This window comes from Hemiscyllium ocellatum, chromosome 7 (genome assembly GCF_020745735.1).
Source record: "Hemiscyllium ocellatum isolate sHemOce1 chromosome 7, sHemOce1.pat.X.cur, whole genome shotgun sequence".
Lineage (NCBI taxonomy): Eukaryota > Metazoa > Chordata > Chondrichthyes > Orectolobiformes > Hemiscylliidae > Hemiscyllium > Hemiscyllium ocellatum.
In genome coordinates this window covers 30,151,117-30,178,348 of record NC_083407.1, presented here as the reverse complement: position 1 = coordinate 30,178,348, position 27,232 = coordinate 30,151,117, and positions in this window count along the sequence as shown.

Genomic DNA, 27,232 nt, shown 5'->3' with positions numbered 1-27,232 from the left:
CAGTTTGTTCAGGGAGCAATCCTCCTACCTGGACCTTAGTGGGAAAAATTGCCTGCAATTTTAGAACAACAGCATAACCAACTGCATCCACATCCTCACAAAAAGACAAAAACAGTGCTGAAGCTGTGAAAGTAATCATCGTGCCTGACCTTTGTCTGATTAGCTCATTCTGGAGATATTTGTAACATCTGACAGGTGGCCATCGCATGGTACACAAGGATAGCCACTGGGGCTACATAATCAGTGCCAGAGAATTAGCTTTCATTCTTTCTTACCAAAGGAAAGCAGTCGGAATACATCTATAGCTTCACTAGGGTTGTAGGTTTTGCCAGGGGACAGGAACACGAGCTTTAAATAAAATGTCTTGTTGTCACCACATGTTAATTGTCTGACACTGGTACCAGAAAGGATTCCACTCCCTGAACTAACTGGAACTGGTGTATGAGTAAAAAATGAGGTCTGCAGATGCTGGAGATCACAGCTGCAAATGTGTTGCTGGTCAAAGCACAGCAGGTTAGGCAGCATCTCAGGAATAGAGAATTCGACGTTTCGAGCATAAGCCCTTCATCATTCCTGATGAAGGGCTTATGCTCGAAACGTCGAATTCTCTATTCCTGAGATGCTGCCTAACCTGCTGTGCTTTGACCAGCAACACATTTGGAACTGGTGTATGACATCAGCATCAAGTCGTCTCTATCAGTGCGTGGTAACTTAGCAGCTCCAATGATGTCGTCATTGTTCAGCCATAGTGGCAGCCGCAGTACAGCCACCACAGCAAAGCATTGGGTATGGCTATTGGGTGACAAGGAGCATCAGTGGACAACTTCTGAGTATCTGAACTGGTGGCTGATTGACATGCAGATGCACCCATTCTTGTCTTCTAGCTGTGCCTCCAATGCCTGGCTAACTGGTTCTCTTCAGATATCTGAAAAGAAGGGAAGCACAATCCCAAGCACAGTCTGTGTGAAGGTGGGGATATGTAAGCAGTGTATGCTTACTCGAGATAATATATTTTCATCAGAAGAAATTCTTGGATGAGAGGATAGGGGTATGGGTGAAGGAAGTTAGGTATGAGGATCTCATTATCCTTGATCATTTCAGCTCAACTGCTAGCCATCCATTAATAGCTGGCATCATCTTCTCCCTTAGGATTAGGAGATGCAGTCACATGCCTATCCTCTTCCATTGAGTTTTGCTCTGTCTGTTTGTGTACCATTCTGTCTTGGATGAGCAAAGACCGTGTAAGTGTGAGTGTCATGCAATTTGTTTGGTTAATATAGTTGTCATGGTTAAATACTTGTCAGCTTGTGCAAGTTGTACGATTTGCCTGTGATGCAGGTAGAAGAGCATAGTTTGAGAGGGTCCAGGTGGAACATATGAATCTGATGTATCAGTTCTGAATGAGAAGGGTTGCTGTGAGGGGAATGTGGTGAATTGAGCAATGTCTGAAGCTAGTATGTCTGAAGGTAAAAACAATGACTGCAGATGCTGGAAACCAGATTCTGGATTAGTGGTGCTGGAAGAGCACAGCAGTTCAGGCAGCATTCAAGGAGCAGCAAAATCGATGTTTCAGGCAAAAGCCCTTCATGATGAAGAGCTTTTGCCCGAAACATCGATTTCGTTGCTCCTTGGATGCTGCCTGAATTGCTGTGCTCTTCCAGTACCACTAACCCTAGTATGTCTGAAGCCTGGCATTATATAGGATGTGAAGACACATTCACTAAACCTGACCACTCACGTTAAGATATTAAACATTTGTAACACTGAATCAAGGTCATCAGAGCTTGTCTCCCAGCACTGACCTCCGTGTCTAATTGTTCCCACTGTATCTGAGTCTGAAAGGCAGTCTGGCAACATGCAGTCACAGGACGTTTCTGATCCTTTCCACCACCGCTGCCAAGGCTTCCAGTGTAATTTTGGCAAACCGTGCACTCCCATGTTGTGTCATTCTTCATTGTCTCCCTGGTCAGTTGCTTCCTGCACCACTGCCAATACCAGATCCTGCCATAGTCTTCCTCTAAGCAGTACAGACTTTAACTTTAAAAGTTGCCAGCTGTTTTCACAAGACAAACTGAAGTAGCCAGCCAATAAGCAGTCTGTTAGCATTGGTTGGAGCCTGACATCACTGAGCTGAGCAGGCAGTAAGAATTTGGCACATTTTCTACTTTGTAACAAGTGGGTTTCACTTAATATGTCAGAGTAATCCAACTCTTTGTCTTCAGGGCCAATCAAATTTAGCATACCCCTCCAATCCCACCCATCCTCATATTAAGTTGCAAGTTGCCATACCTCTGAAACACATATTCCTTTTTTTAAAAAAGGTTGTTCATGATTGTTTACTTAATTACAATTCTTAGGAAACACTTTCATCTCATTATCAACATGACAATGTAGCTCTTAATTAAATGAATTGTTCACAATAAAATTATAAAGTTAATGAAGACACATTGCTGCTCCCACAAAAAAAATCTCAGTTGTTAAACGATTAGCAAATGGCACGTTGTTAAAATTCATTAATTATTCTTAGCAGTTAGAAAGTAAAAAAAAACATTAATATTGTGCTTCATTTCATCCCTGATAAATATCACAAAGCATTTCATATAGAATACTTCTGAACTACAGTCATTGATGTTACACAATTAATTCGAGCAGCCATTTTGTGCACAACAGGATCCCACAAATGACAACCTAATTTGTTTTAGTTGCATTGATTGAGGAATGAATAATGTTCTGGGCACTGGGGAAAATAGCTTGTGCTTCTTCAAAAGCTATCTTGGGATCTTGTACATCCACCTACAAAGTGAGGTCAAATCAGTGTAACACTTTTATCAGTAATGGACTGATGCATTAGCTTAGGTTAATGTGACCTTAGCAAATGTACTCTGTTCCAAATGAGGTATTCGACTTGATCACAAGAGGCATGAGTGTTAGCAACAAACTGACAGAAATTCCAACAAGGACAGCTAATGGTAGGAATTACGCAATAAGCGAAAGCTGGAGGAGTAAAAGGTTAACAGTTGAGAAAGTTTACACACTGTTAAAGTAACAGAAAAATGATCTATCTAAATGGAGTCAAGTTAGGTAGAGGGGAAGTACAATGAGATCTAGGTGTTCTTGTGCATCAGTCAATGAAAGCAAGCATGCAGGTACAGCAGCCAATCAAGAAAACTAATGGAATGCTGGCCTTCATAACAAGAAGAATTGAGTATAGCCGCAAAGAGGTCCTTCTGCAGCAGGGCCCTGGTGAGACCGCACCTGGAGCATTGTGTGCAGTTTTGGTCTCCAGATTTGAGGAAGGATATTCTGGCTATTGAGAGAGTGCAGCATAGCTCTCGGGGGCTGTTCGATGTGAGAAGTTAACAGAAAGGACAAAGCTATGGAAGGATAGGAATATGATGATAAGAATTTGAAATCTGAGGCATCAGTGGATCAAGAGCTACCACAAACTGTGCTAGTAATTTCATTCGACAGAAGTAGGCCATTCAGCCCTTCGAGCCAGCACCATTATTCATTATGATCATGGCTGATCATCCACAATCAGTATCCTGTTCCTGTTCCTGTTTTATCCCCATAACCCTTGATTCCACTATCTTTAAGAGGCTCTATCCATCTCTTTCTTGAATGTATCCTGAGACTTGGCCTCCACTGCCTTCTGGGGCAGAGCATTCCATACATCCATCACTCTCTGGTTGAAGAAGTTTCTCCTCAGCTCTGTTCTAAATGACCTATTCCTTATTTTTTAAATTGTGTCCTCTGGTTCTGGACACACCTATCAGCGGAAACATGCTTCCTGCCTCCAGAGTGTCCAATCCTTTAATAATCTTATGTGTCTCAATCGGAACCCCTCTAATCCTTCTAAACTCAAGTGTATACAAGCCCAGTCACACCAATCTTTCAACATATGATAGCCCCGCCATTCTGGGAATTGACCTCATGAACCTATGCTGCACTCTCTCAATAGCCAGAATATCCTTCCTCAAATCTGGAGACCAAAACTGCACACAATACTCCAGGTGAGGTCTCACCAGGGCCCTGCTGCAGAAGGACCTCTTTGCAGCTATACTCAATTCTTCTTGTTATGAAGGCCAGCATTCCATTAGTTTTCTTGATTGGCTGCTGTACCTGCATGCTTGCTTTCATTGACTGATGCACAAGAACACCTAGATCTCATTGTACTTCCCCTCTACCTAACTTGACTCCATTTAGATAGATCATTTTTCTGTTACTTTAACAGTGTGTAAACTTTCTCAACTGTTAATCTTTTACTCCCACAGTCCCTTTCAATGTTGTTGTTTTGAACAGCAGTTTTGTATAATAAATTTTTCTTCTCCTTAAACTCTTAGCAGCTTTGAAGACTGTTGATCTGCAGGACTGTTTAGAACCTGTTCTTGGAATTCCTGAACAAGTTTAAATAACATAGTGAGAAATCAAAACAAAATTGGGGCTTCACAAAACCTACGTCAAATCCCTTTTTAACAACAATAACTTAAATTATATGGTGCCTTTAGCTGAATAAAATGACTCCATGCACCTGAAAGGCAACTTCTAAACATTGTTTCTATTGCTTTGATCTCCATTGTTCCAGTCCATTGGTTACTCAATGAGTTTTGGTTACTATATCTTATCATCCACTTCAAAATGATCCTGATAAAATTGATTGAAGTAGAGGTAATAATGCACAGTGGGCAGCACATTTGTTGAAAAGCCAGAAGTCTGAGCATCACATCTCCCACACTAGGAGAACAGAATGTAACCTAATAGGTAAGAAGTGAACTAAGGGTTTCCTATATTGAAATTGAGCCTTATTTTGGCTGAGATAATAAATTAGTTTTAATTCACTTATGAGATGTAGGTGTCACTGGCTGGGCCAGTATTTATTGCTCATCCCAAAATGGCCTTTGAGAAGGTGATAGTGAGCTGCTTTCTTGAACCACTGCAGTCTACCTGGCTGACCCACAATCCTGCTAGAGGGGAAGTTCCAGAATTTTAGTCCAGCGACACTGAGGGAGTGGAAATAGATTTCCGAGTCAGGATGGCGGGTGGTTTAGATGGGACAGCTGTCCTTGTTCTTTTATGTGGTGCCGCTTATGGGTTTAGATGATGTCATTGGAGAACTGATGGTGAATTTCTGTGGTCCATCCTGTAAATGGTATTCACTGCTGCTACTGAGCAGCAGGGGTAGAGGAAGTAAATGTTTGTGGATTTGGTGCCAGTCAACCAGGCTGCTTTGTCCTGGGTGTTGTCAAGTTTATCTCCCAATCAAAATCAATTTAAATAAAGCATGCTGACTAAATTTCATTTTGTGATTATTCAAGGCATGTTGGCGACATAACAACTTTCAACAGAACGAAGTTAAAAATAATATAACAGCAGGTTATAGTCCAACAGGTTTATTTGAAAGCACTAGCTTTCAGAGTGCTGCTTCTTCATCAGATGGTTGTGGAGTATAGAGTCGTAAGACACAGAATTTATAGTAAATGTTTACAGTGTGATGCAACTGAAATTATATATTGAAAGAGACTTGGATTGTTTGTCAAGTCGCTCATCTTTTAGAATGACCACGTTGGTTTCAGTTCTTTCATACGTAAATCCCAGAACTTTTTTAAAAGTTACACTCTCAAGTAAACTTTAACAATAGGTGCCATGTCAGCTCAGATAACGCATCGAAAGTGTGAGGTTAAAGTTTATCTGTCTGTGTCCTGATGTTCAGACGAATTCTATTTCTTAAAAAAAGGGATTTTCAGAATCTTACAGGGATTCATGCAGTTTTTGAGCAAAATAAAATGCAATTCTGCAATTTCTGAGAGTGTGTGTATATGGATGTGTGTGAGTGTAAAGGGGTATAAGTCTGTGAGAGGGTGCGTATGTGGGTGTGAATGTGGGGGTTGGAAGTGTGAGCGTGTGAGAGAGACCTTGTGAGTGAAAGAGGGTCTGCGTGAGTGTCTGGGTCTGTAGGAGTGTGTGTGTGTGTGTGTGTGTGTGTGTGTAGTGCAGTGAGGTCACCTGTAATGTGACATGAACCCAAGGACACAGTTGAGGCCATCTCCATAGTTGGCAAACGTGGCTATCTGCTCGGCGGCTTTGCATTGTTGCCTGTCCTGAAGTCTGCCTTGGAGGATGGTCACCCGAACGTCCGAGGCTGAATGCGCCAGACTGCTGAAGTGTTCTCTGACTGGGATGGAACACTCCTGTCTGTTGATTGTTGTACAATGTCCATTCATTTGTTGCCATAGCCTCTGTTCGGTCTCACCAATGTACCATGCCTCAGGGTATTCTTGCCTGCAGTGTATGAGATAGAGAACATTTTGACCGAACAGCTGTGCAAAGACTTTCGTATGTGAAGTACCTGGACAAATGTGTTTATTTCAACGGAGTGATCCAGATGACAGAGCTGCAGAAGTTAGTTTGAAATAGTAAGCCATCTCAACTATTTCACCTCAGATCCACCCGCTCAGAACACAATCCCCAATATGTGAATTGATTTTGTTTAGTGTGACCCACTTATCACCATTCATGACTCAACAGTCATGTTTTGTTTTGAAACAAGCCTTTTGAATCTAATCCAGAAGCAGAACAGATTAGGCAATGTAGTAATGATAAGGTGTTCATACTATCAAGATAATCTGCACAAACTCAGGGCATGGTTTATTATGGATCCCACTCTAGGCTGACAAAACAATGCAAACTCCTCACACAAGAAACACACTGATGTGAAGACTCAACCCTCTGGCTGTGGCTTTCATAGCAGCAGGATACCAGTACCAACGCATTTTAAATGTAGTTCTTGTCTGACACTTGTGATTGTTCCTGTGTGAATCTCAGCAACAGACACAATCCTGTGCAGAGCTTCGATATATCAAGGCACATGTGGACTTTGACACCTGAAGAATTAAGATTTCCAGTCTGAGATCTGGAGTGTTGAAACCATCTCAGAACTCTGGTCCAGGGGGGCTCTGCCAGTGACAGACATTCCATGTACAAATTCATTGTGTTGTATTTTCGTTTGTGAAAGACTGGTGCAGTCACTGTTCAAGGAAATGCAAGGAGTCAGTTTGTTTAAATATTATTTCAGCACTGTCTTTGACTTTTTGTGAAACAAACTATTTTACCCGAGTAAGAACCTGAGAAAAAGGAAATGAATGAATGTACATAAGCAGTTAGTGCCTCCATGTAGAAATTAAATCCAGTAAATGACTTTGGTTTTATGTATAACAGGGGAGAATCTGTTTAAGTTTAGATAATTCATTAATAATAGAAATGCTTTGGTGCATTAAAGTACTTGTTTGGTGGAGGAAAAGTGTAGAATACATTACAGTCTTTTTTTGATTAACAGCATTCTCCAAAAGGAAATAGCCTTTTGTTATACAGTATCTCAGCGCAAAATTTCCACTCTGAGGTGAAATCTCACTTCAGGTCTTCTTGAATGGATGCCCAGGTCGAATGGTTATCTCTGAAAGCATATGTTCCGAGAGTAATACAGCCCTGACCCTTTGCACCCAAGCATACTTCTGTTCATGTACCAAACAGCGCAGACGGCTGTCTTGTGTGACTGGGAACAGATGCCTCAGCCCTGCCTCCATGTGCTGACAAGGTGCATGACTTCAAAGCGAGCAGAGGTGTGCCTCAGTCAGCCTGTCTGCAATGAGGAGGGCAGGGAGGGACAAGAGTCACAATTTGTTTACAGCTTGAAAAACCAAATCACATAATTGAATCCATGGAATGTGATGTCTGACAAGGAAAGGGGAGTAAATAGCGAACGACTTGTATCATTGCCACAGGCAATTACCTTATCACAATTCCTGCATTTTGTGTAGAGAGAGATAAAGCTGGCTGTGCTTATAGGGCTATCATTTTACATTGAAAGAATGTGCCACTACAATTAGCTCATTGAAATAGGAAGGTAAGCTTGTTGCTAAAAGTGTAGTGCAGCAAATGGTGGGTAATAGAGCATGCATAATTACCTCAAAGTACCTGTAATCCTAGGAGATTTACCTTGAGATAAAGCAAAGGAAAGTCCCTTAGGTTCTGTTGATGGCTCCCCAGCCAGGTTGGATGTGTTTCAGGTATAGGATGTCAGCTGCTGATTGCAACCTATTGATCCGAAGAAATCCTGCATTTCCCGGCCCAAATTGAATTTAGCTGCTTAGAGGAGAAGACAGCTGGCTTGTTTAGATTTTACCTACACTGTGTTTTGAAACATGATCTGATAATAAAGACAAATAGGACACATGGGTGCAGGTAAGCAAGATAATCGGCCTGAAACAAAGACTCTTACGATTTAAATTAGCGCAATCTTTTGTTGTTCGATTCAGCCAACGTTACATATAAGCCTTTCCTCTATTTTTAATCGAAGAGTTACTATTTGTGGAAATTCATGTTAAACTGTAATGGGATAGTTAATACAATAATTTGTACAGTAATAACACAGTCATACTTGATCTGTAGGCCCCTCCTAAACAAATGCCCAGCAAAAGAAAATTACCATCATACAAAAAAAATGTTCACTCAACTGGTAGATTAAATTTGTTGATGTATAATACACTGCAATACAGTTTCCATTATGATTACTGCAGTGGGTGAAATCATTTTATGGTCTACATTTAAATGCATTCAGTACAAGTTTGATTGTTGATAGGAGTTGGGGAGTTAATTAGTGATTATTTTTAAGAGTGTCTAACAGTGCTTAGTGTCAAAGGGCTTGAGAATTCTGACACTACAACATTCTGCTTAAAGCTGAAAGGGTGGAATTTTGAATCCCCATCTTCCATAGTATTGTGGCGCAGTGATCATGTCACTACACCTGCACTGGGAGGACCTGGTTCAAATCATGTCTACTCTGGAGGTGTGCAAGAACATCTCTGAACAGGTTGATTAGAAAAATAGACTAATAAGAAAAAAACACTTATACTATCTGAACAGAGTCTGGCAGCCGTTTAAATTACAAGGAAATGACCGGCAAGTGAATGGAAGAGTCAGGGTAGGCAGAAATGCTCTTCTGACACATCTCTTAATTGATGGTCCAAGAGGTAATATTAAGAGCATCTGCAAAATGGGCACAGGCAGTAATACTTACAAAAAAAACAAGAACAAAAATTTGCATTTATGCAGCACTGAAACTGTGAACCACCCAAGGATGTAATTAAACAAAATTTAACATTAGGTCACAGAAAGAAATATTTGGACAGATATCTTGAAAGCTTGACTGAAAAATGACAGGTTCCAAGCAACAGATTTAATGAGGCAAAAGAAGTAGAGGCAATGAAGTTTTAAAAGTGAATTCCAGAGTTTAGGGTCAACACATTTGAAAATATAGTTACCAGTGGCGGTAAAATTGGCAAGACACCAGAATTGGAAAGGCATCCACATCTCAAGATCTTGCAGGAGTGTCAGAGGATTGATGTCATAAAGAAATTTGCATACAGCTCTTAACATTTTAATATTAAGATTGAGTGGTGTTCAGCAAGCACAGAGTTAAACAATGGACAAACACGCTTTGAGAGCAGTAAAACATTAGTTCACCATGGCTGTTAGAAATAACTTTAGGGAACAGAACAGAGAGAGTAAAAAAAAGCAAATAGATTTACTTAAACATTTTCCATCATTGCAATGATTCTACGTGTCTCACCTCACGAATCGAATCACGGCCTGTGGATTAGAATGTTCAATGTACTTGACCTAGCAGTCAAGTAAAGCACTATGATGATCACCTCATATTATTCAGTGTTCGAATAAAATGCACACTAATATTGTTCTAATGTCCTATGTGCCTTCCTATAAACATGAGAATTAGGAACAGGAATAGGTCATTTGGTCCCTTGAGCCTGTTATTCCATTTGACAAGATTGTGGCAGATTTGATTGTGGTCTTACCTCACTTTGCTCCCTACCCACAATACCCTTTGACTCCATTGTTAGGTAAGAAACTATTTATCTCTGTTTTTAAAAAATAATCACCCTGCAGGAAGAGAATTCCATGGACTCAATCCTCTGAAAGAAAAAAAATCTTGAGTCTTAAATGGGAGAGACCTTATTTTTAAACTGTATCCCCTAGTTCTCATCCCTTCCACAAAGGGAAGCAATATCTAACCTGTCTTGTCTCTCGGGATCTTATATTTTTCAAAAAGATCACCTCTCATTCTTCTAAACTCCAGCAAATATAGACTCAACCTGTCCAAATTTCTTTCACAAAATAACTTTCTCATCTCAGGAATCAGTCAAGTGAACCTGACTGTTGCTTATATAATTATTTCCTTTTTTTAAAATAAGGAGACTATACTATACACAGCATTCTTGATGTGGCCTCACCCTACTTTTATATTCCACTTCATCTACACCAAACAACAGCATTGCATTCGCCTTTCTGAATACTTGCTGTACCTAAATACTAAGATTTGTGATTCTTGTACCAGGATATGCCTGATGTAGATATGATCAGAAATGAAAACCTAGAACTGTTTCAACCCTCAATTATTATGGTTTTTGAAAGGGATTGGCTTTAAAATAGAATAAACAACACAAATCATTTCATGCTTCTTATTTTCATCAAAACCAAGTGGGAATTATCAATTGAGGCTGACACAATTTATTGCTTATTTCTCTGTATTTGGTGCAGCTCTATTGAACTAGATCTTTAATATTTTGTTACTCATTTAAAATATAAATGAGAACATTCCTACCTGCATAAGAATAGGAGATACTGACTGAAATGTAAGCATTTGGCTGTGTTTAACATGGTTCCTGAGTTAGCTAGCAATAGTGACAGTTATATTTATGTGCCATTTTCATGGCACTTTAACAGTGTCTACAGCCATGGCTACAGCCAGCGTTAAAGTTGAAATTTTGCCTTTCAACAGGAGTTGATCATAACTGCTTGACTTTATATTTATAACACTCAAGATGCAAATAGTACTCAAGCAGCAGATGAAAGCCTGACTCTAGAGTCATGCCAGATCAGTATTTACAGTACATCAGTACCCCATATCCCATTGGTATAAAATACAATGTCATTTCTTTTCGATTGACACAAAATTGTTTACACTGCAAACTTTGCTTTGGATGAAGTCCACAATATATTCACTCCATCATAAACTTTGCAGCACAGCATGCAAAGACCAGGGGAATCTGTGGCAATATCATTTACAGTTACGTTTATACTGAGAAAGCAAAGCAGGTGATGATGATATTGGCAGATGACTGATTATTCAAGGTACAGGGCCCACTTCATTAGATTGAAGTGTGTGTGTGTGTGCATGCCTCTGTATCTGTTAAAGAGAGGTAGAGGGTACATTTTGAAAATGAGTAATTATGTGAAAATCTGTTCCAGTGTTGCAATTTTTACTTGGAGTGACTCCAGAAGGCTCAGACCATGAAACCTCTTAGATTTATTCGTTGATCTGTCGAATGTGTACACCAGTAACTGAAGATATGTGATGATCTTTAAGGTCAAAGAGCAATGAATAATGTTTATATAATTAATTCCTGTTGTAGGTTTACAACTGTTTCCCAAATCCATGATTGTATAACAGCCCGGGCAAGAGAAGCAAGATAAAAAATAAAACTTTTTAAAGGATTATAATAAGGCAAATCGTTTGTAATTTTGTATGTCTCCTATTGGTGTATGAAGTACTGTTATTGTAAGCAATCTTTGCTTCTTTACTTGTTTTAATCAGCCTCTTCAGATGTAAGTGCGATGCTTCTAATTTTTATTATTATTGCTTAGTACCTGTACTTAGTTCTGCATCCAGTGCAGAAGTGATCTTCTCTGGTATTATTCCCAGTTAGTCAATTGAAACACCAAAGTTTGACTTGTAACAGCTACAGTTTGACAGAGCCCAATGGTAATGCTCACAGGAACCATATAATCCTTGCAAGATTGTCAATACGCAGAGAATATTCAGGTAAAGATGAGTAAGAAATAAAGGATATTTGGTCCAGGATATGCAGATGTAATTTAGTCCCCGCTTTGTAGTCATACAGTTGACCTGATTTCCTATAATAATAATTTTCTGTCTATTGTTAGTTATAGATAAATAACAAAATTTATGGTAATTCTGGAAACAGGAATGGAATGGGTTGGACCTTGAACATTTCTGTCTAATACAGGCTGTGGGCTGAAGGATTCAAAACTGAAGTGCTATAGCACCACCACTGGTGGGAGGGGGTAACTAAAGCATGACATGCTTACATGGACCATGTCCAACATAAATGTGCGCATACACATTTATAATGAGGAAAAGTTTGAAAGAAGCAACGACAAGCAACTATTACCAGTATGATATCCCAACTCACTTCACAGGATATAAGTTTCCAATATATCAAATAGATAAGGTGGAAGTATTTCCCAATTTTCCACTTATGGGTCAAAGTGTTTATTTGTCCTCCTTTTCTTCCCTTAAGTTCCTTATATTTTTACAGACAAGGTTAATGGCTTCCCTCCTGGCCATTAACTCTGAACTTCATTACTTCATTTTGATGCTCTGTCAATTTTACAGCAACTGAAATAGTTCAATTGATCTGGCTTTGAAACAATACTGTAAATAACCAATACCAGAGAGAAAAGAAAATCTGCCCAACAGCAGACCAAACAAATGCCAAAACTCCAGAAAATCAGAAATCTAACGCATGATTTTCTGAGAAATGTATTCCATGGGTTTATAACCATGGAACACCAGTGTCATGAACAGGGAATCGGATTAATGTGGCAAATTCACTTACATAAAACATTTGTTTTAAACCAGGCAAATCTTACAAAAATAAATACCTTACTTCTAGTGAGAAGAGTTAAAAACATGTTATCAGGTGAGAATCATTGTGGGATTACGTTGACATGGAATGCATTTGATATTACTTTGAAAAAGCCCAAATCAAATTATTCAGGCCGAGAGAGAGAGATTAAAGGATTATTTTCATAACTATTGGGTCAAGAATCATTGAAATGTAAAAAGCCTTTCAAAATGTTACCTGATGTAATGGAAGATTCAGGAAAGGATTTTGTCTTCTGGATTGGGATTTATATTTGATCCATGATAAGGGTCAAATGTTGGCCTTAATCCTACACTGCATTGGGAACAGTCATTCAGTTGTGACTTGCTCTGACCTGACCCATTGAAGACAAGGATATGCTGTCAATGTTGGGGGCCAATGGAAATCTTCCAACACGGCAGGAGATTCAGAGTCGAGAGTGTGGTGCTAGAAAAGCACAGCAGGTCAGGCAGCATCCGAGGAGCAGGAGAATCGTTTCAAGCACAAGCCCTTCATGCAAAAATGTTGCCCAAAATGTCGATTCTCCTGCTCCTTGGATGCTGTCTGAACTGCTGTGCTTTTCCTGCACCACACTCTCGACTCTGTTCTCTAGCATCTGCAGTCCTCACTTTCTCCTGGCAAGAGATTCAGCCTGTCATTGCAGGTAAGGGATAGAGAAAGGGCGTCACAACAATTTTTAAAACTCTTGAATGTAAAAAATAGCCATAATTGGGGATGTAATATTATTCTACAGAGCACCAACAGACATAACAGTTGCCAAATAGTGGGAAGAAGCACTGAAGCCGTTGATGAGTATCAGTGCCCACTCCTGAGACTGCAGGAGCCTCACAATCTGGAAATTTTCAGTCCATCTCTGTTCATTGGTCTTAATTGCTGTTTCAATTTATTTTTAATGGCTTCCGATCCTGTCTTTGGGAAATTAGCCATCGTTAGAATGAGGTCAGCAAGTTTGCAAACTAACTCACAGCAGTAAATTACTAGCATGCCAAACCTCCACTTTCACATTCACATCAGGATGCAAATTCAACCTTGGCTCCATTTCCATAATTTTTCTTCCACTCACTAATAGGGTCAAAGAGTCATAGAGATGCACAGCACCAAAAAAGACCCCTCAGTCCAACTCACCCATGCTGACCAGATATCCTAAATTAATCTAATCCCATTTACCAGCATTTGGCCCATGTTCTTAATCATATACCCATCCAGATGCCTTTTAAATGTTGTAATTGTACAGCTTCCATCACTTCCTTTGCCAGTTCTTTCCATACATGCACCACCGTCTGTGTGGAAAAGTTGCCCCTTTTTCGCTTCTCACCTTAAATCTATACTCTCTAGTTTGGAGTCCTCCAACCTGGAGAAAAGATCTTGTCTATTTACCCAAGCATGCCCCTCATGACCTTACAAACCTCTATAACCTCTCAGTATCACCTCTCAGCCTCTCTCACTCCAGAGAAAACAGCCCCAGCCTTTTCAGCCTCTCACTATAACTCAAATCCTCCAAACCTGGCAACATCCTTGTAAATTCTTTCTGCACCCTTTCAAGTTTAATACCATTTTTCTTTTAGCAGCAACACCAAGACTGAATGCAATATTCTAAAAGTAGCCAAACAAAGTAGCCCCTTGGGGCCGGCAAAATGGCTCAGTGGTTAGCACTGCTGCCTCACAGCGCCGGGGACACAAGTTCAATTCCCGTCTTGGGTGACTATATAGAGTTTGTACATTCTCCCTGTGTCTGCATGGGTTTCCTTAGGTGCTCCGGTTTCCTCCTACAATCCAAAGGTGAGGATTGACCATACAAAATTGCCCATAGTGTTAGGTGCATTAGTCAGAAGGAAATGGGTTAGTCTTCAGAGGGTCGGTGTGGACCTGTTGGGCCGACTGGCCTGTTGCCACACTGTAGATAAAACTAAATGCCCTGTATAGGTGCAACATTACTTTCCAACTTCTCTCCTCAATGTATTGACCAAGATGAATGAAACTCAAAGTTTGCTCAAAATGGGAAAACTTCACAAAAATACTATTCAGATTACCATATTACCTTGAACACACAGCACAAGTACAGGTCATACAGCTGAACTGGTCTGTATGCCAGTACTTCTACTCCTTTCACACCACCTTATCTAATCCGCAATAAATCCTATTTTTATTTTAATGCTCATGCACCTACCTTGGTTCACATTAATTGCATCCATGATATTCAACTTCATTACACCCTAAGCTAGCAGCTCCCCATTCCACTCACTCTAAGACCATTAAAGGTAAAAGGAAAACTCAGGGAAAAAGTAGAGCCCATTAAGAACCACGTGGTCATTTGTCCATGGAGTAGGAGGATGTAGGCAGGTTTCTAAATGGATGCTTTGTGTTGGTGTTCACTAGTGAGACAGATGATGTGGAAATAGAAATCAAGGAGAAGGACTGTGATATACTTAAAGAAATTAACAGAGACAGAGAGGAAGTTCTGAATGATCTGGCAGGCTTAAATTAGTTAAATTTTCAGAGCTGGATGACCACTCCACCCCTTTCCTCACCTAAAACCCTCCCCCACCTCCACTTTATCTGTAGCTCCCTTTACACCACCCCACCCCCCACCACCTGGTCCTGAAGATGGGTTACACCTGAAATGTTGGCTTTTCTATTTCCTTAAGCTGGCCTGTCTTGCTGTGTTCTTCCAACCTCCTGTTTGACTACCTTGGGTTCCAGCATCTACAGTTTGTTTTTGTCTCTAAAATGTATGCCAGGCTGCTGAGTCAGACAAGGGAGGAAACAGCAGGTATACTAGCAATAATTTGGTAGTATAATTTCCCATGGCCAGAAAACTGCGAGAGAACTGGAGGGCAGCCAGTGTTGTGCAGTCATTCATGAAGGGAACAGGAGATAAACAAGGAAACTACAGGCCAGTTAGTCTATTTCAGTGGTGGGGAAATTACTGGAAGCTATTCTGAGGGACAAAACTAATCTGCACTTGGAGAGGCAAGGACTAATGAAAAACAGTCAGTGTGGCTTTGTTAAGACGAGATCATGTCTTTCCGTTTTGATTGAAATTTTTGAAAACATGACTAGATTTGCAGATGACATTTGACATAATCTACTTGGATTCCAGTAAGGCTTACAGAAGCCTGATAGTCAAGGCAGAAAAATGTGTTGCTGGAAAAGTGCAGCAGGTCCGACAGCATCCAAGGAGCAAGAAAATCGACGTTTCGGGCATATGCCCTTCTTCAGGAATGAGGAAAGTGTGCTAAGCAGGCTAAGATAAAAGGTAGGGAGGACGGACTTGGGGGAGGGGCGTTGGGAATGCGACAGGTGGAAGGAGGTTAAGGTGAGGATGATAGGCCGGAGAGGGGGTGGGGGCGGAGAGGTCAGGAAGAAGATTGCAGGCCAAGAAGGCGGTGCTGAGTCCAAGGGTGGGGACTGAGATAAGGTGGGGGGAGGGGAAATGAGGAAGCTGAAGAAATCTGCATTCATCCCTTGTGGTTGGAGGGCTCCTAGGCAGAAGATGAGGTGCTCTTCCTCCAGGCGTCGTGTTGCCATGGTCTGGCGATGGAGGAGGCCAAGGACCTGCATGTCCTTGGCGGAGTGGAAGGGGGAGTTAAAGTGTTCAGCCACGGGGGTGGTTGGGTTGGTTGGTGCGAGTGTCCCAGAGGTGTTCTCTGAAATGTTCCGCAAGTTGACGGCCTGTCTCCCCAATGTAGAGGAGGCCACATCGGATGCAGCGGATGCAGTAAATGATGTGTGCGGAGGTGCAGGTGAATTTGTGACGGATATGGAGAGAGCTGGTCAGATGGGGAGATCAGTGGCTCATGGAATTCAAGCCAGACAGTTGTGAGGTAATGCATTTGGGTTAAACAAACAAGGCAAGAAAATACATGATGAAATGAGGACACTGGGAAGCACCAGGGATCAGAGGGACATTGGTGTGCATGTCCACAGGTTCCTTGTGGAAGCAGGTCAGGTAGAGAAAGTGGTTAAAAAATCAGACATGGGGATCTTTGCCTTTTTTAGGTGTGGCACAGAGTTTAAGAGCAGGGAGATTATTATAGAACAGTATAAGATGTTGGTTCTGGAATTCACTTGATTGGAGGGATGTGATTGCACTGGATCAGGTTTAAAGAAGATTTACCAGAACAAAGAACAAAGAACAAAGAAAGTTTACAGCCCAGGAATAGGCCCTTTGGCCCTCCAAGCCTGAGCCGATCCAAATATACTGTCTAAATCTGTCGGTCAATTCCTAAGCATTTGTATCCCTCTGCTCCCCACCTGCTCATTCATCTGTCCAGCTGCATCTTAAATGAATCTTCTGTGCCTGCCTCTACCACCTCTGCTGGCAATGTTCCAGATGCCCACCACCCTCTGTGTGAAATAATTACCATGTGTATCCCCCTTAAACATTCCACCTCTCACTTTGAAAGCATGACCTCTCGTTATTGAATCCTTCACCCTGGGAAAAAGCTTGTCTCTATCCATCCTGTCTATACCCTTCATGATTTTGTAAACCTCAATCAGGTACCCCCTCAATCTCCTTTTTTCTAATGAAAACAATCCTAACCTACTCAACCTCTCTTCATAGCTAACACCTTCCATACCAGGCAACATCCTCGTAAACCTTCTCTGCACCCTTTCCAAAGCATCCACATCCTTTTCATAATGAGGCGACCAGAACTGTACACTGTATTCTAAATGCAGCTGAACCAATGTCTTGTACAATTTTAACATGACTTGCCAGCTTTTATACTCAAAACCCCATCCAATGAAGGCAAGCATACTATATGTCTTCTTGACCACTCTATCCACCTGTGGAGCAACCTTCAGGGTACAATGGACCAGCACTCCCAGATCTCTCTGCCCATCAACTTTTCCCAAGGCTCTTCCATTCATTATATAATTCGCTGTAGAATTAGACTTGCCTAAATACATCACTTCACATTTGTCTGGATTGAAATCCATCTGCCACTTTTCTACCCAACTCTCCAGTCTATCTATATTCTCCTGGATTCTTTGACAGTCCCTTATGCTTTCTGCAACTCCACCAATCTTCGTGTCATCTGCAAACTTGCTGATCATACCAACAGTGCCCTCTTCCAGATCATTTATATATATTACAAACAACAGTTGCCCCAATACTGACCCCTGTGGAACATCACTGGTCACCTTTCTCCATTTTGAGAAACACCCTTTAACTAGTTCTCTCTGTCTCCTGTTGCTCAACCAGTTCTTTATCCACCTAGCTAGAACACCCTGCATGCCATATGACTTCACCTTCTCCATTAGTCTACCATGGGGAACCTGATCAAAAACCTTACTAAAATCCATGTATATGACATCAACAGCCCTTCCTTCATCTATCGACTTGGTCACTTCCTCGAAGAACTCTATTAAGTTGGTAAGGCACAATCTCCCCTGAGCAAAACCATGTTGCCTATTACTGATGAGCCTATCCCCCTCCGCCCACGCATCAATGAATTTAATACACGCCGTGACATCAAACATTTCTTCCGCTGCCTCCAACTCCAAGCTTACTTTCACAATCAGGACTCCTGCCCAACTTCCGAGGACCCCTTCGCCCACCTCCAACACACTCCATCCACTGGACACCCCGTGCTGGCCTATTACCCGCCCTCGATGTCTTCATTTTCAATTGCTGCCAGGACATGAATCGCCTCAACTTGTCTATCCCCCTCCCCCACTCCAACCTCTTACCCTCACAATGCTCAGCTCTCCAATCCCTCTGCTCCAATCCCAACTTCACCATCAAACCAGCAGATAAAGGAGATGCAGTGGTAGTCTGGTACAGTGACCGCTACACTGCTGAAGCCAGATGCCAACTCGAAGACACCTCCTCCTACCGCCCCCTTGACCATGATCCCATCCCCCCTCCATGACCAAACCATCATCTCCCAGACCATACAGAAGCTCATCACCTCAGAAGATTTCCCACCCACAGCTTCCAACCTCATGGCCCAGGAACCCCGCACTGCCCGGTTCTACCTCCTTCCCAAGATCCACAAGCCTGACCACCCTGGCCGACCCATTGTCTCAGCATGCTCTTGCCCCACTGAACTTATCTCTACCTACCTCAACACTGTCCTATCTCCCCATATATGTTCGAGACACCACCCATGCCCTCCACCTCCTCCAAGACTTCCATTTCCCCAGCCCCCAACGCCTCATCTTCACCATGGATATCCAATCCCTCTACACCTCCACCCGCCATGACCAAGGCCTCCAAGCCCTCCATTTCTTCCTCTCCCAACGTCCCCAACAGTACCCTTTCACAGACACCCTCATTCGTTTGGCTGAACTGGTCCTCACCCTTAACAATTTCTGCTTCAAATCTCCCACTTCCTCCAGACCAAAGGGGTAGTCATGGACACCCGTATGGGCCACAGCTATGCCTGTCTCTTTGTTGGCTACATAGAACAGTCCATCTTCTGTAGTTACACCGGCACCACTCCCCACCTCTTCCTCCGCTACATTGATGACTGCATTGGCGCCACCTCGTGCTCCCATGAGAGGGTTGAACAATTCATCAACTTCACCAACACATTCCACCCTGACCTTACATTTACCTGGACCATCTCTGACACCTCCCTCCCCTTCCTGGACCTCTCCATCTCCATTAATAACGACCGACTTGACACCAACATTTTTCACAAACCCACCAACTCCCACAACTACCTGGATTACACCTCTTCCCACCCTACCTCTTGCAAAAATGCCATCCCATATTCCCAATTCCTCCACCTCCACCGTATCTGCTCCCAGGAGGACCAGTTCCACCACATAACACACCAGATGGCCTCCTTCTTTAGAGACCGCAATTTCCCTTCCCACATGGTTAACGATGCCCTCCAACGCATCTCATCCACATCCTGCACCTCTGCCCTCAGACCCTACCCCTCCAACCATAACAAGGACAGAACCCCCCTGGTGCTCACCTTCCACCCTACCAACCTTTGCATAAACCAAATCATCCAACGACATTTCCGTCACCTCCAAACGGACCCCACCACGAGGGATATATTTCCCTCCCCACCCTTTTCCACCTCCCACAAAGACCATTCCCTCCGTGACTACCTGGTCAGATACACACCCCCAACAATCCATCCTCCCATCCTGGCACCTTCCCCTGCCACCGCAGGCATTGCACAACCTGTGCCCACACCTCCTCCCTCACCTCTATCCAAGGCCCCATAGGAGCCTTCCTCATCCATCAAAGTTTTACCTGCACATTTACCAATATCATTTATTGTATCCGTTGCTCCCGATGCAGTCTCCTCTACATTGTGGAGACTGGATGCCTCCTAGCAGAGTGCTTTAGGGAACATCTCCGGTACACCCGCACCAATCAACCACACCACCCTGTGACCCAACATTTCAACTCCCCCTCCCACTCTGCCGAGGACATGGAGGTCCTGGGCCTCCTTCACCGCCGCTCCCTCACCACCTGATGCCTGGAGGAAGAACGCCTCATCTTCCGCCTTGGAACACTTCAACACCAGTTTCCTCATTTCCCCTTCTCCCACCTCACCCTAGTTCCAAACTTCCAGCTCAGCATTGTCCCCATGACTTGTCCTACCTGCCTATCTTCCTTTTTACCTATCCACTCCACCCTCCTCCCTGACCTATCACCACCATCCTACCCCTACTCACCTATTGTAATCTATGCTAATTTCTCCCCATCCCAACCCTCCTCTCATTTATCTCCCCACTCTGCAGGTACCCTGCCTCTATTCCTGATGAAGGGCCTTTGCCAGAAACATGGATTTTCCTGGTCCTGAACTGCTGTGCTTTTCCAGCACCACTCTAATCTAGAATCTGGTTTCCAGCATCTGCAGTCATTGTTTTTACCACAAAGGTATCTGTTAGGGCCCCAGCTATGTCCTCTCTCGCCTCCCTCAGCCACCTGGGATAGATTCCATCAGGTCCTGGGGATTTGTCCATCTTAATAACCTCTAGCCTACCCAACACATCTTCCCTACTTATGTCAACGTGATCCAGACTAATCAAACTTCTACCTCTAATCTCAATATTCATCATGTTCCTCTCCTCAGTGAACACTGATGCAAAGTAAATATTCAGAATCTAACCCATTCTCTCAGGTTCGACACACAACCTTCCTTCATTAACTTTTAGTGGACCAATCCTTTCTCTAGTTACCTGCTTACTTCTTATATAAGAATAAAATGCTTTGAGATTTTCCTTAATTCTGCTTGCTGAAGCTATTTCTTGAGCCCTTTTAGCCCGCTTGATTCCTTGTTTAAGACTTATCCTACTCTTCCGATATTCTTCCAGGGCCCATTCTGTTCTTAGCTGCCTTGAACCTTATGTACGCTTCCCTTTTCCTCTTGGCTAGTCATACAATTTCTCCTGTCATCCATGGTTCACGAATCTTGCCCTTCCTATTTTTGCCTTCAACGGCACATGTCTATCCTTCACTACCATTAACCTATCTTTGAAAGCCCCCCATATCTCAAATGTGGACTTCTCTTCAAATAGCAGTGTCCAATCCACATTTCCCAGCTCCTGCCTAATTTTGATATAATTGGCCTTGGCCCAATTTAGTATTCTTCCCTTAGGACCACTCTCATTTTTATCTACTAGTATTCTAAAATTTACAGAATTGTGGTCATTGTTCCCAAAGAAATCCCCCAATGCAACTTCTACCACCTGTTCTGGCTTGTTCCCCAGTACCAGGTCCAATATGGCCCCTTCCCTCACTGGACTATTGACATCTGCTCTAGAAAACTCTCCTGAACGCTTCTTACAAATTCTACCCCATCCACATCTCTGACACTAAGTGTATCCCAGTCAATGTTGGGAAATTTAAAATTTCCCATCACCACTACCCTATTACCTCTACATCTTTCCATAATCTGTTTACCTATTGTTCTTCTACCTCACGCTTACTGTTGGGAGGCCTGTAATAAAGCCCCAACAATGTAACTGCACCCTTCTTATTTCTCAGCTCCACCCATAATGCCTCACTACCCAAGACCTCCATAGTGTCCTCCTTTAGCACAGCCGTGATATCGTCCTGACCAGCAATGCAATTCCACCCCCACTTTTACTTCCCTCCCTATCCTGTCTGAAGCATCTAAATCCTGGAACATTTAGTTGCCAATCCTCATGCCCTTCCTTCAACCGAGTCTCTGTGATGGCAATAATGTCATACTCCCAGGCACCAATCCAAGCCCTAAGTTCATCTGTCTTACACACTATGATCCTTGCATTAAAGTAGATGCATTTCAGGCCACCAGTTCTTTTGCGCTCATCTGCTCTCTGCCTATTCTTCCCTTTATTAATGCTATCTTCATGATTCTTACAGTCTCCTGTCTCCACCTCACTGCCTACTTGTTTTCTCTTCTGGTTCCCAGTCCCCTGCCGCATTAGTTTAAAACTTCCCCAACAGCAGTAGCAAAAACTCCCCAAGGACATTGGTTACGGCATGGTTCAGATGTAGACCGTTCATTTTGTAATAGTTCCACCTTCCGCAGAACTGGTCCCAATGTCCAACAAATCTGAACCCCTCCCTCCTATAACATCTCTCAAGCCACGTATTCACCCTGCCTGTTTTTTCATTTCTGCGCTGGCTAGCACGTGGCACTGGTAGTAATCCCGAGATCACCACCTTTGAGGTCCTCCTCTTTAACTTCTCTCCTAGCTCCCTGAATTCTTTTTTCAGGACCTTATCTCATTTTCTACTTATATCGTTGGTGCCTATGTACACCAAGCCAACTGGCTGTTCATCCTTCCCTTTCAGAATGCTCTTCAGCCGATTGGTGACATCCCTGACCCGAGCACCTGGGAGGCAACATACCATCCGGGAGTCCTGTTTTCAGCCACAGAACCACCTATCTACTCCCCTTCAATAGAATCTCCTATGATTATGGCCCTACGAGTCTTTTCCCCACCCACTGAACAGCAGTGCCTGCCACGGTGCCATGATCTTGACAACTGCTGCCCTCCCTTGGTGAGCTATCTCCCCAACAGTATCCAAAATGGTATACCTGTTTTGGAGGGAGATGACAGCAGGGGACACCTGTACTGCCTTCCTACACTTTTTCTGTCGTTTGGTCACCCATTCACTGTCTCCCTCAGCAATTCTAACCTGTGGTGTGACCAGTTCACTAAATGTGCTATCCACGACCTCCTCAGCATCGCGAATGCTCCTCAGTGAGTCCATCCGCAGCTCCAGAGCCATCATGCAGTCAAACAAGAGCTGCAGCTGGACACACTTCTTGCAAGTGTAAGAGTCAGGAATGTCAGACACGTTTGTAAGTTCCCACATCAAGCAAGAGGCACATGCCACAGGTCTGACATTCCCTGCCATTGTAAGCTTAGCTTAGCACTGCCGAAATATAAATTAAGCCCTTACCTTCCCGGCAGCCCTCGCTTCACCTAACCTTTCCCCTCGCCGCTCTGTTAAAATGTAGGCCCAACTCCTGAGGTAAGTCCCTTTTTAAGTGGGAAAACTTAGCCTTCCCATCAGCCCTCACTTCACCTCACCTTGTCTCCTCACCGCTCTGTCAAAACGTTGCCTGGTTTGGAGAGTTTAAGTTATGAAGAGAGATTGGACAGACTGGAGTAGTTTTCCTTGGACCAGTGGAGACTGAGAGGGAACATATTTGAAATGTTTAGAATTATGAGGGGCATAGACATGGTAAACAGGAAGAAACCTTTCCCCATGATGGTGGGATCAATGACCAGGAGATATAAATTTACAGTAGGGGATAAAGGTTTAGAGGGAATGTGAGGAATTTTGTTTTCACATGGGAATCTGGAACTCACTGCTTGTAGGGGTATTAGAGGCACAAACCCATATAACATTTGAAAAAAAACTTAGATTTGCACTTGCAATGCCAAGCCATACAAGCCAATGAAGCTATAGACCTCCATGATGCTATGACTCTATACAAAAAAAAATTCTCTTTTCTTTACTATATTACTGATAAGCCTATATCTATTACCTCTAGGTTTGGATTTCCATAAGCTGAAACATCTCTTTTTTTTAATCCATACCCTTTTTAGTTCAAACTCTTCATTAAATCACCTGACAATCTCTTCCAAGCTAGATTAAAGATCCAACTTGTTCAATCATTCTTGATATGTTATAACCTCGCAATATTTGCATTTTTCCTATAAAACCAAACCATAGTTGCCAAAATCTAGTAAATTTTCATTAACCAACATTGAAAAATATTGGGACATTTAAGCTTTTCAGATTCTGACTGAATGAAGTAGAAGTGAGGTAAGTGTGTATGTGGCAGATTAGGGTGGAGAGGGTAGCAGAGTAACGGAGTAGTAAGATTGGGTCAGGCAGGAGTTGGAGACTGGGGACAGGCAGCCCATCAAGGAGATCATGGGGAGTCTGGTCTGGGTGGATTAATTGACAGTTGAGATGTCATCTGTTGATTAGTTACTTAGGATTTAGATATGGTTTTAACCTAACAATTCCTGGCTAGCTATCCATGTAAGTAAGGCTTACCTTTCCCAAATTTCTTCCTATTTATATTTCTTATTTGCTGGATTCACCCTGTTTTGACATTGGCACAAGCTATCTTATGTCCTCACCTCATGGATGTCAGAAATCATTCTGTTTAGTTCTATGCCATCAGTATTATGTGAAAATCAGTGGATTCATGAACACAGCATTTATTTGTGACCCATGGAGTACATGAAAGTGGTTCAGAAAAAGCAATGTTTTGGGTTAGGTTTTGACTTTGTCCACTTGTGTAAAATAGATGATACTGTAAACACTGGTTTGCTTTTCATCTCTTCAGATTTTTGTTTCCATTTAGTGCCCAAGTTGGGATGCATTGCTTATTTCATAACCTATTTGAAATTAAAAAAAGATCTCCAGCACTACACCAGGGTGAGTTAAATAAGGGCCTGAACAGTTGATTCAAAATGAAGAATGAATGAGTGATAACAGAAGTGGCAAAACATATGAAATCAGCTGGTGGGTTATTGATCCAGGATTCACATTAGGCGAGAGAGTCAGCATTTCTGCACAATAAAAGCTTACATTCTTACAATTAGCTATGCTGCTGCATCTCGACAGTGAGATCACTATCTATTCAATGGCTATTTAGGAAGAAGCATGACTTGTACTTAACCAAGAATGTCATATCCCAACATAACATATACATTCAATTGCATTCACAAATATCAGAATGTGGAAAATAATCTTCTGCTAACGCAGGAGGACTCAATTTCCTACACTGATTTACATTTTCTTTCCTTTTACCAGTCACACAGCTGCAATATGACATTTACATATCAATACAGACACAGTTAAAACAGAAGCAGCATTTTAAAGATGTAAATTAATTGACACATTGTATGTTGCTACAGGTACACAATCTGTGAATATAAATATGCAGAGTTGAATCATTACACATTAAGGCAACCAGGATTATATATTTTTGCAAATGCTGGGTTTCAAAATGTTTCCCATGGAGCAAAAAATAAGGTTCTATTTAACAAGACAAGTTTAGTCCATTAAGATCCATAAATAAAGTGTAGATCAATTTAGTTTGAAGCTTATTTACCAAGTCTATTTTTCAATATCCATTATAAATTCCTTCACAAAAGTAAGGTTTGGTACTGAAATTGTAAATATATTTACTTTTTAAAAAGGGATCCTTTCTTTATAAAATAAAATGATGCAAACAAGCTGGTTGAATAAAGGAACAATTAAAATAAATTTCATGAAAGCTCAAAAAACTAACTCCATCAAGGGCAAAACCATAGCAAGGTCCAGACAGCTGCTTTATTTCCTCCTCATTTCACTTGGTTATCAGTTAACTTAGTGGAAAAAATAGATTTTCAAGGGGCTATAGCTTGTAGATATCTCAGTCAAGGTAAGATGTGTGCATGACTTGAGGTCTAATTTAACTCCTGTGTTGTATTGATCGCTGGGGATCACAAGGGATTTCATATTCTTCTTCGTTCGAAGGTAGGCTTGATATGAAAGAAACACGTAATAAATGCTCGTGGTCTGTCCCTTGTTGATATCAAGCTGTTATTTTTTTTGCCATCCGAAATGCATCAGTATTTCACATTTATTGTAGTGTGATAAAACCTCTCTCAAATCGCCAGAGGGACACACTCCAGTAAGCAGTCTGGCAGTACAAATTGGAGTGAATAGGAGGACAGTTGGTAGAAAAATCTCTGAGGTCACTGAGGTCAGGGTTACAGCTGACTCAACTGAAAAAAAAAGGAAAAGGGTGCAATACCTACAATCAGAAAATATGGATTCAATTCCTACACTGGATGAAGACAAATGATTGTCCAAAGGATGGGAGGAGTATTCTCCAGCATGGGCCTGTTCAGCCATATGTTAACAGTGTAACACATCCCTTTAAAATCAAGCTTCAAAATATTGATACTGATTGAAAATTATAATTATCAATGACCAGACTGCAGAGTATTGCAATGAATTGAAATCATTTTTTTTTCAATTGAACCATCAGGAATGCACATGTTGGCCTTGGTTCAGGTGTAACTAGTCCAATTTGGCAAATTGATATTAGTTTGCTATACATACATGATGCAATTGTGTTAATTTCTGCTTTTCAACCGATTATGTGGTGCATACCACGCATCATTTAAATTACAATTGCTTACATAAGCCAATTCCTTTTTCTCCCTATTGACTCAATCATTATTGTTATCAGAAAATAAATACAAAGCATATGTCAATTAGTCAGAAACTGTCAGCAAATTTAACATCTGAATTTTGAGATAATCATCAAAAAGTCACTAATTTAACCTGCACAGCTTGGAATCCACCAAGCTGCTAGTCTGCTCTAGAACTATGATCATAAATGACAGACCGTACACGGAAAATGGATGGAGCAATGTTTTTAATTTTATCAACTGAGATTACAAATAACCAAAGTGCAATTTAATAATAAAAATACTCATCAGTCTTTGTACCTTATAGAAAGTACAACTTTCTAAACTTTCCCATAAATGTCCTGCTTAAGAGTTATTTCTTTAATATCATTTTTGTGTCTCTACAACCTTGTTCTTTCTATCATTATGTTTGATAGGTACCCTTTTTTTCTTTCCCAGTTACCCTCTGTATATGGATCCAATATAAATGAAATAAACAGTCTTTTTATACTGTAGAGTATTAAAAACACCTCTGTAGTCTGAAAATAATGGCTAATAGCTGCTCTATTCTGGAAAGGTTTAATAATGTTTTCAAGATGTTTTAACACAATAAAAGCAGGCCCATGCACAGAACATGGAATTCTAATGTTAACACGTTTTTGTATATGGTTTTACTTTGGTGATTTGTTACTAACATGCCTGTCACATGAAAATTCAGTTCCAAGCAAAGTTGTCTGTCTTAATTTGCACTATATATTGTAATAGAATTCCAAGTAATTACCAAGGTAATCTCATGAATTAAGAAATTTGTATTCCTTCAGCTATCTGCAAATAATAGCTAGATATATTTATAA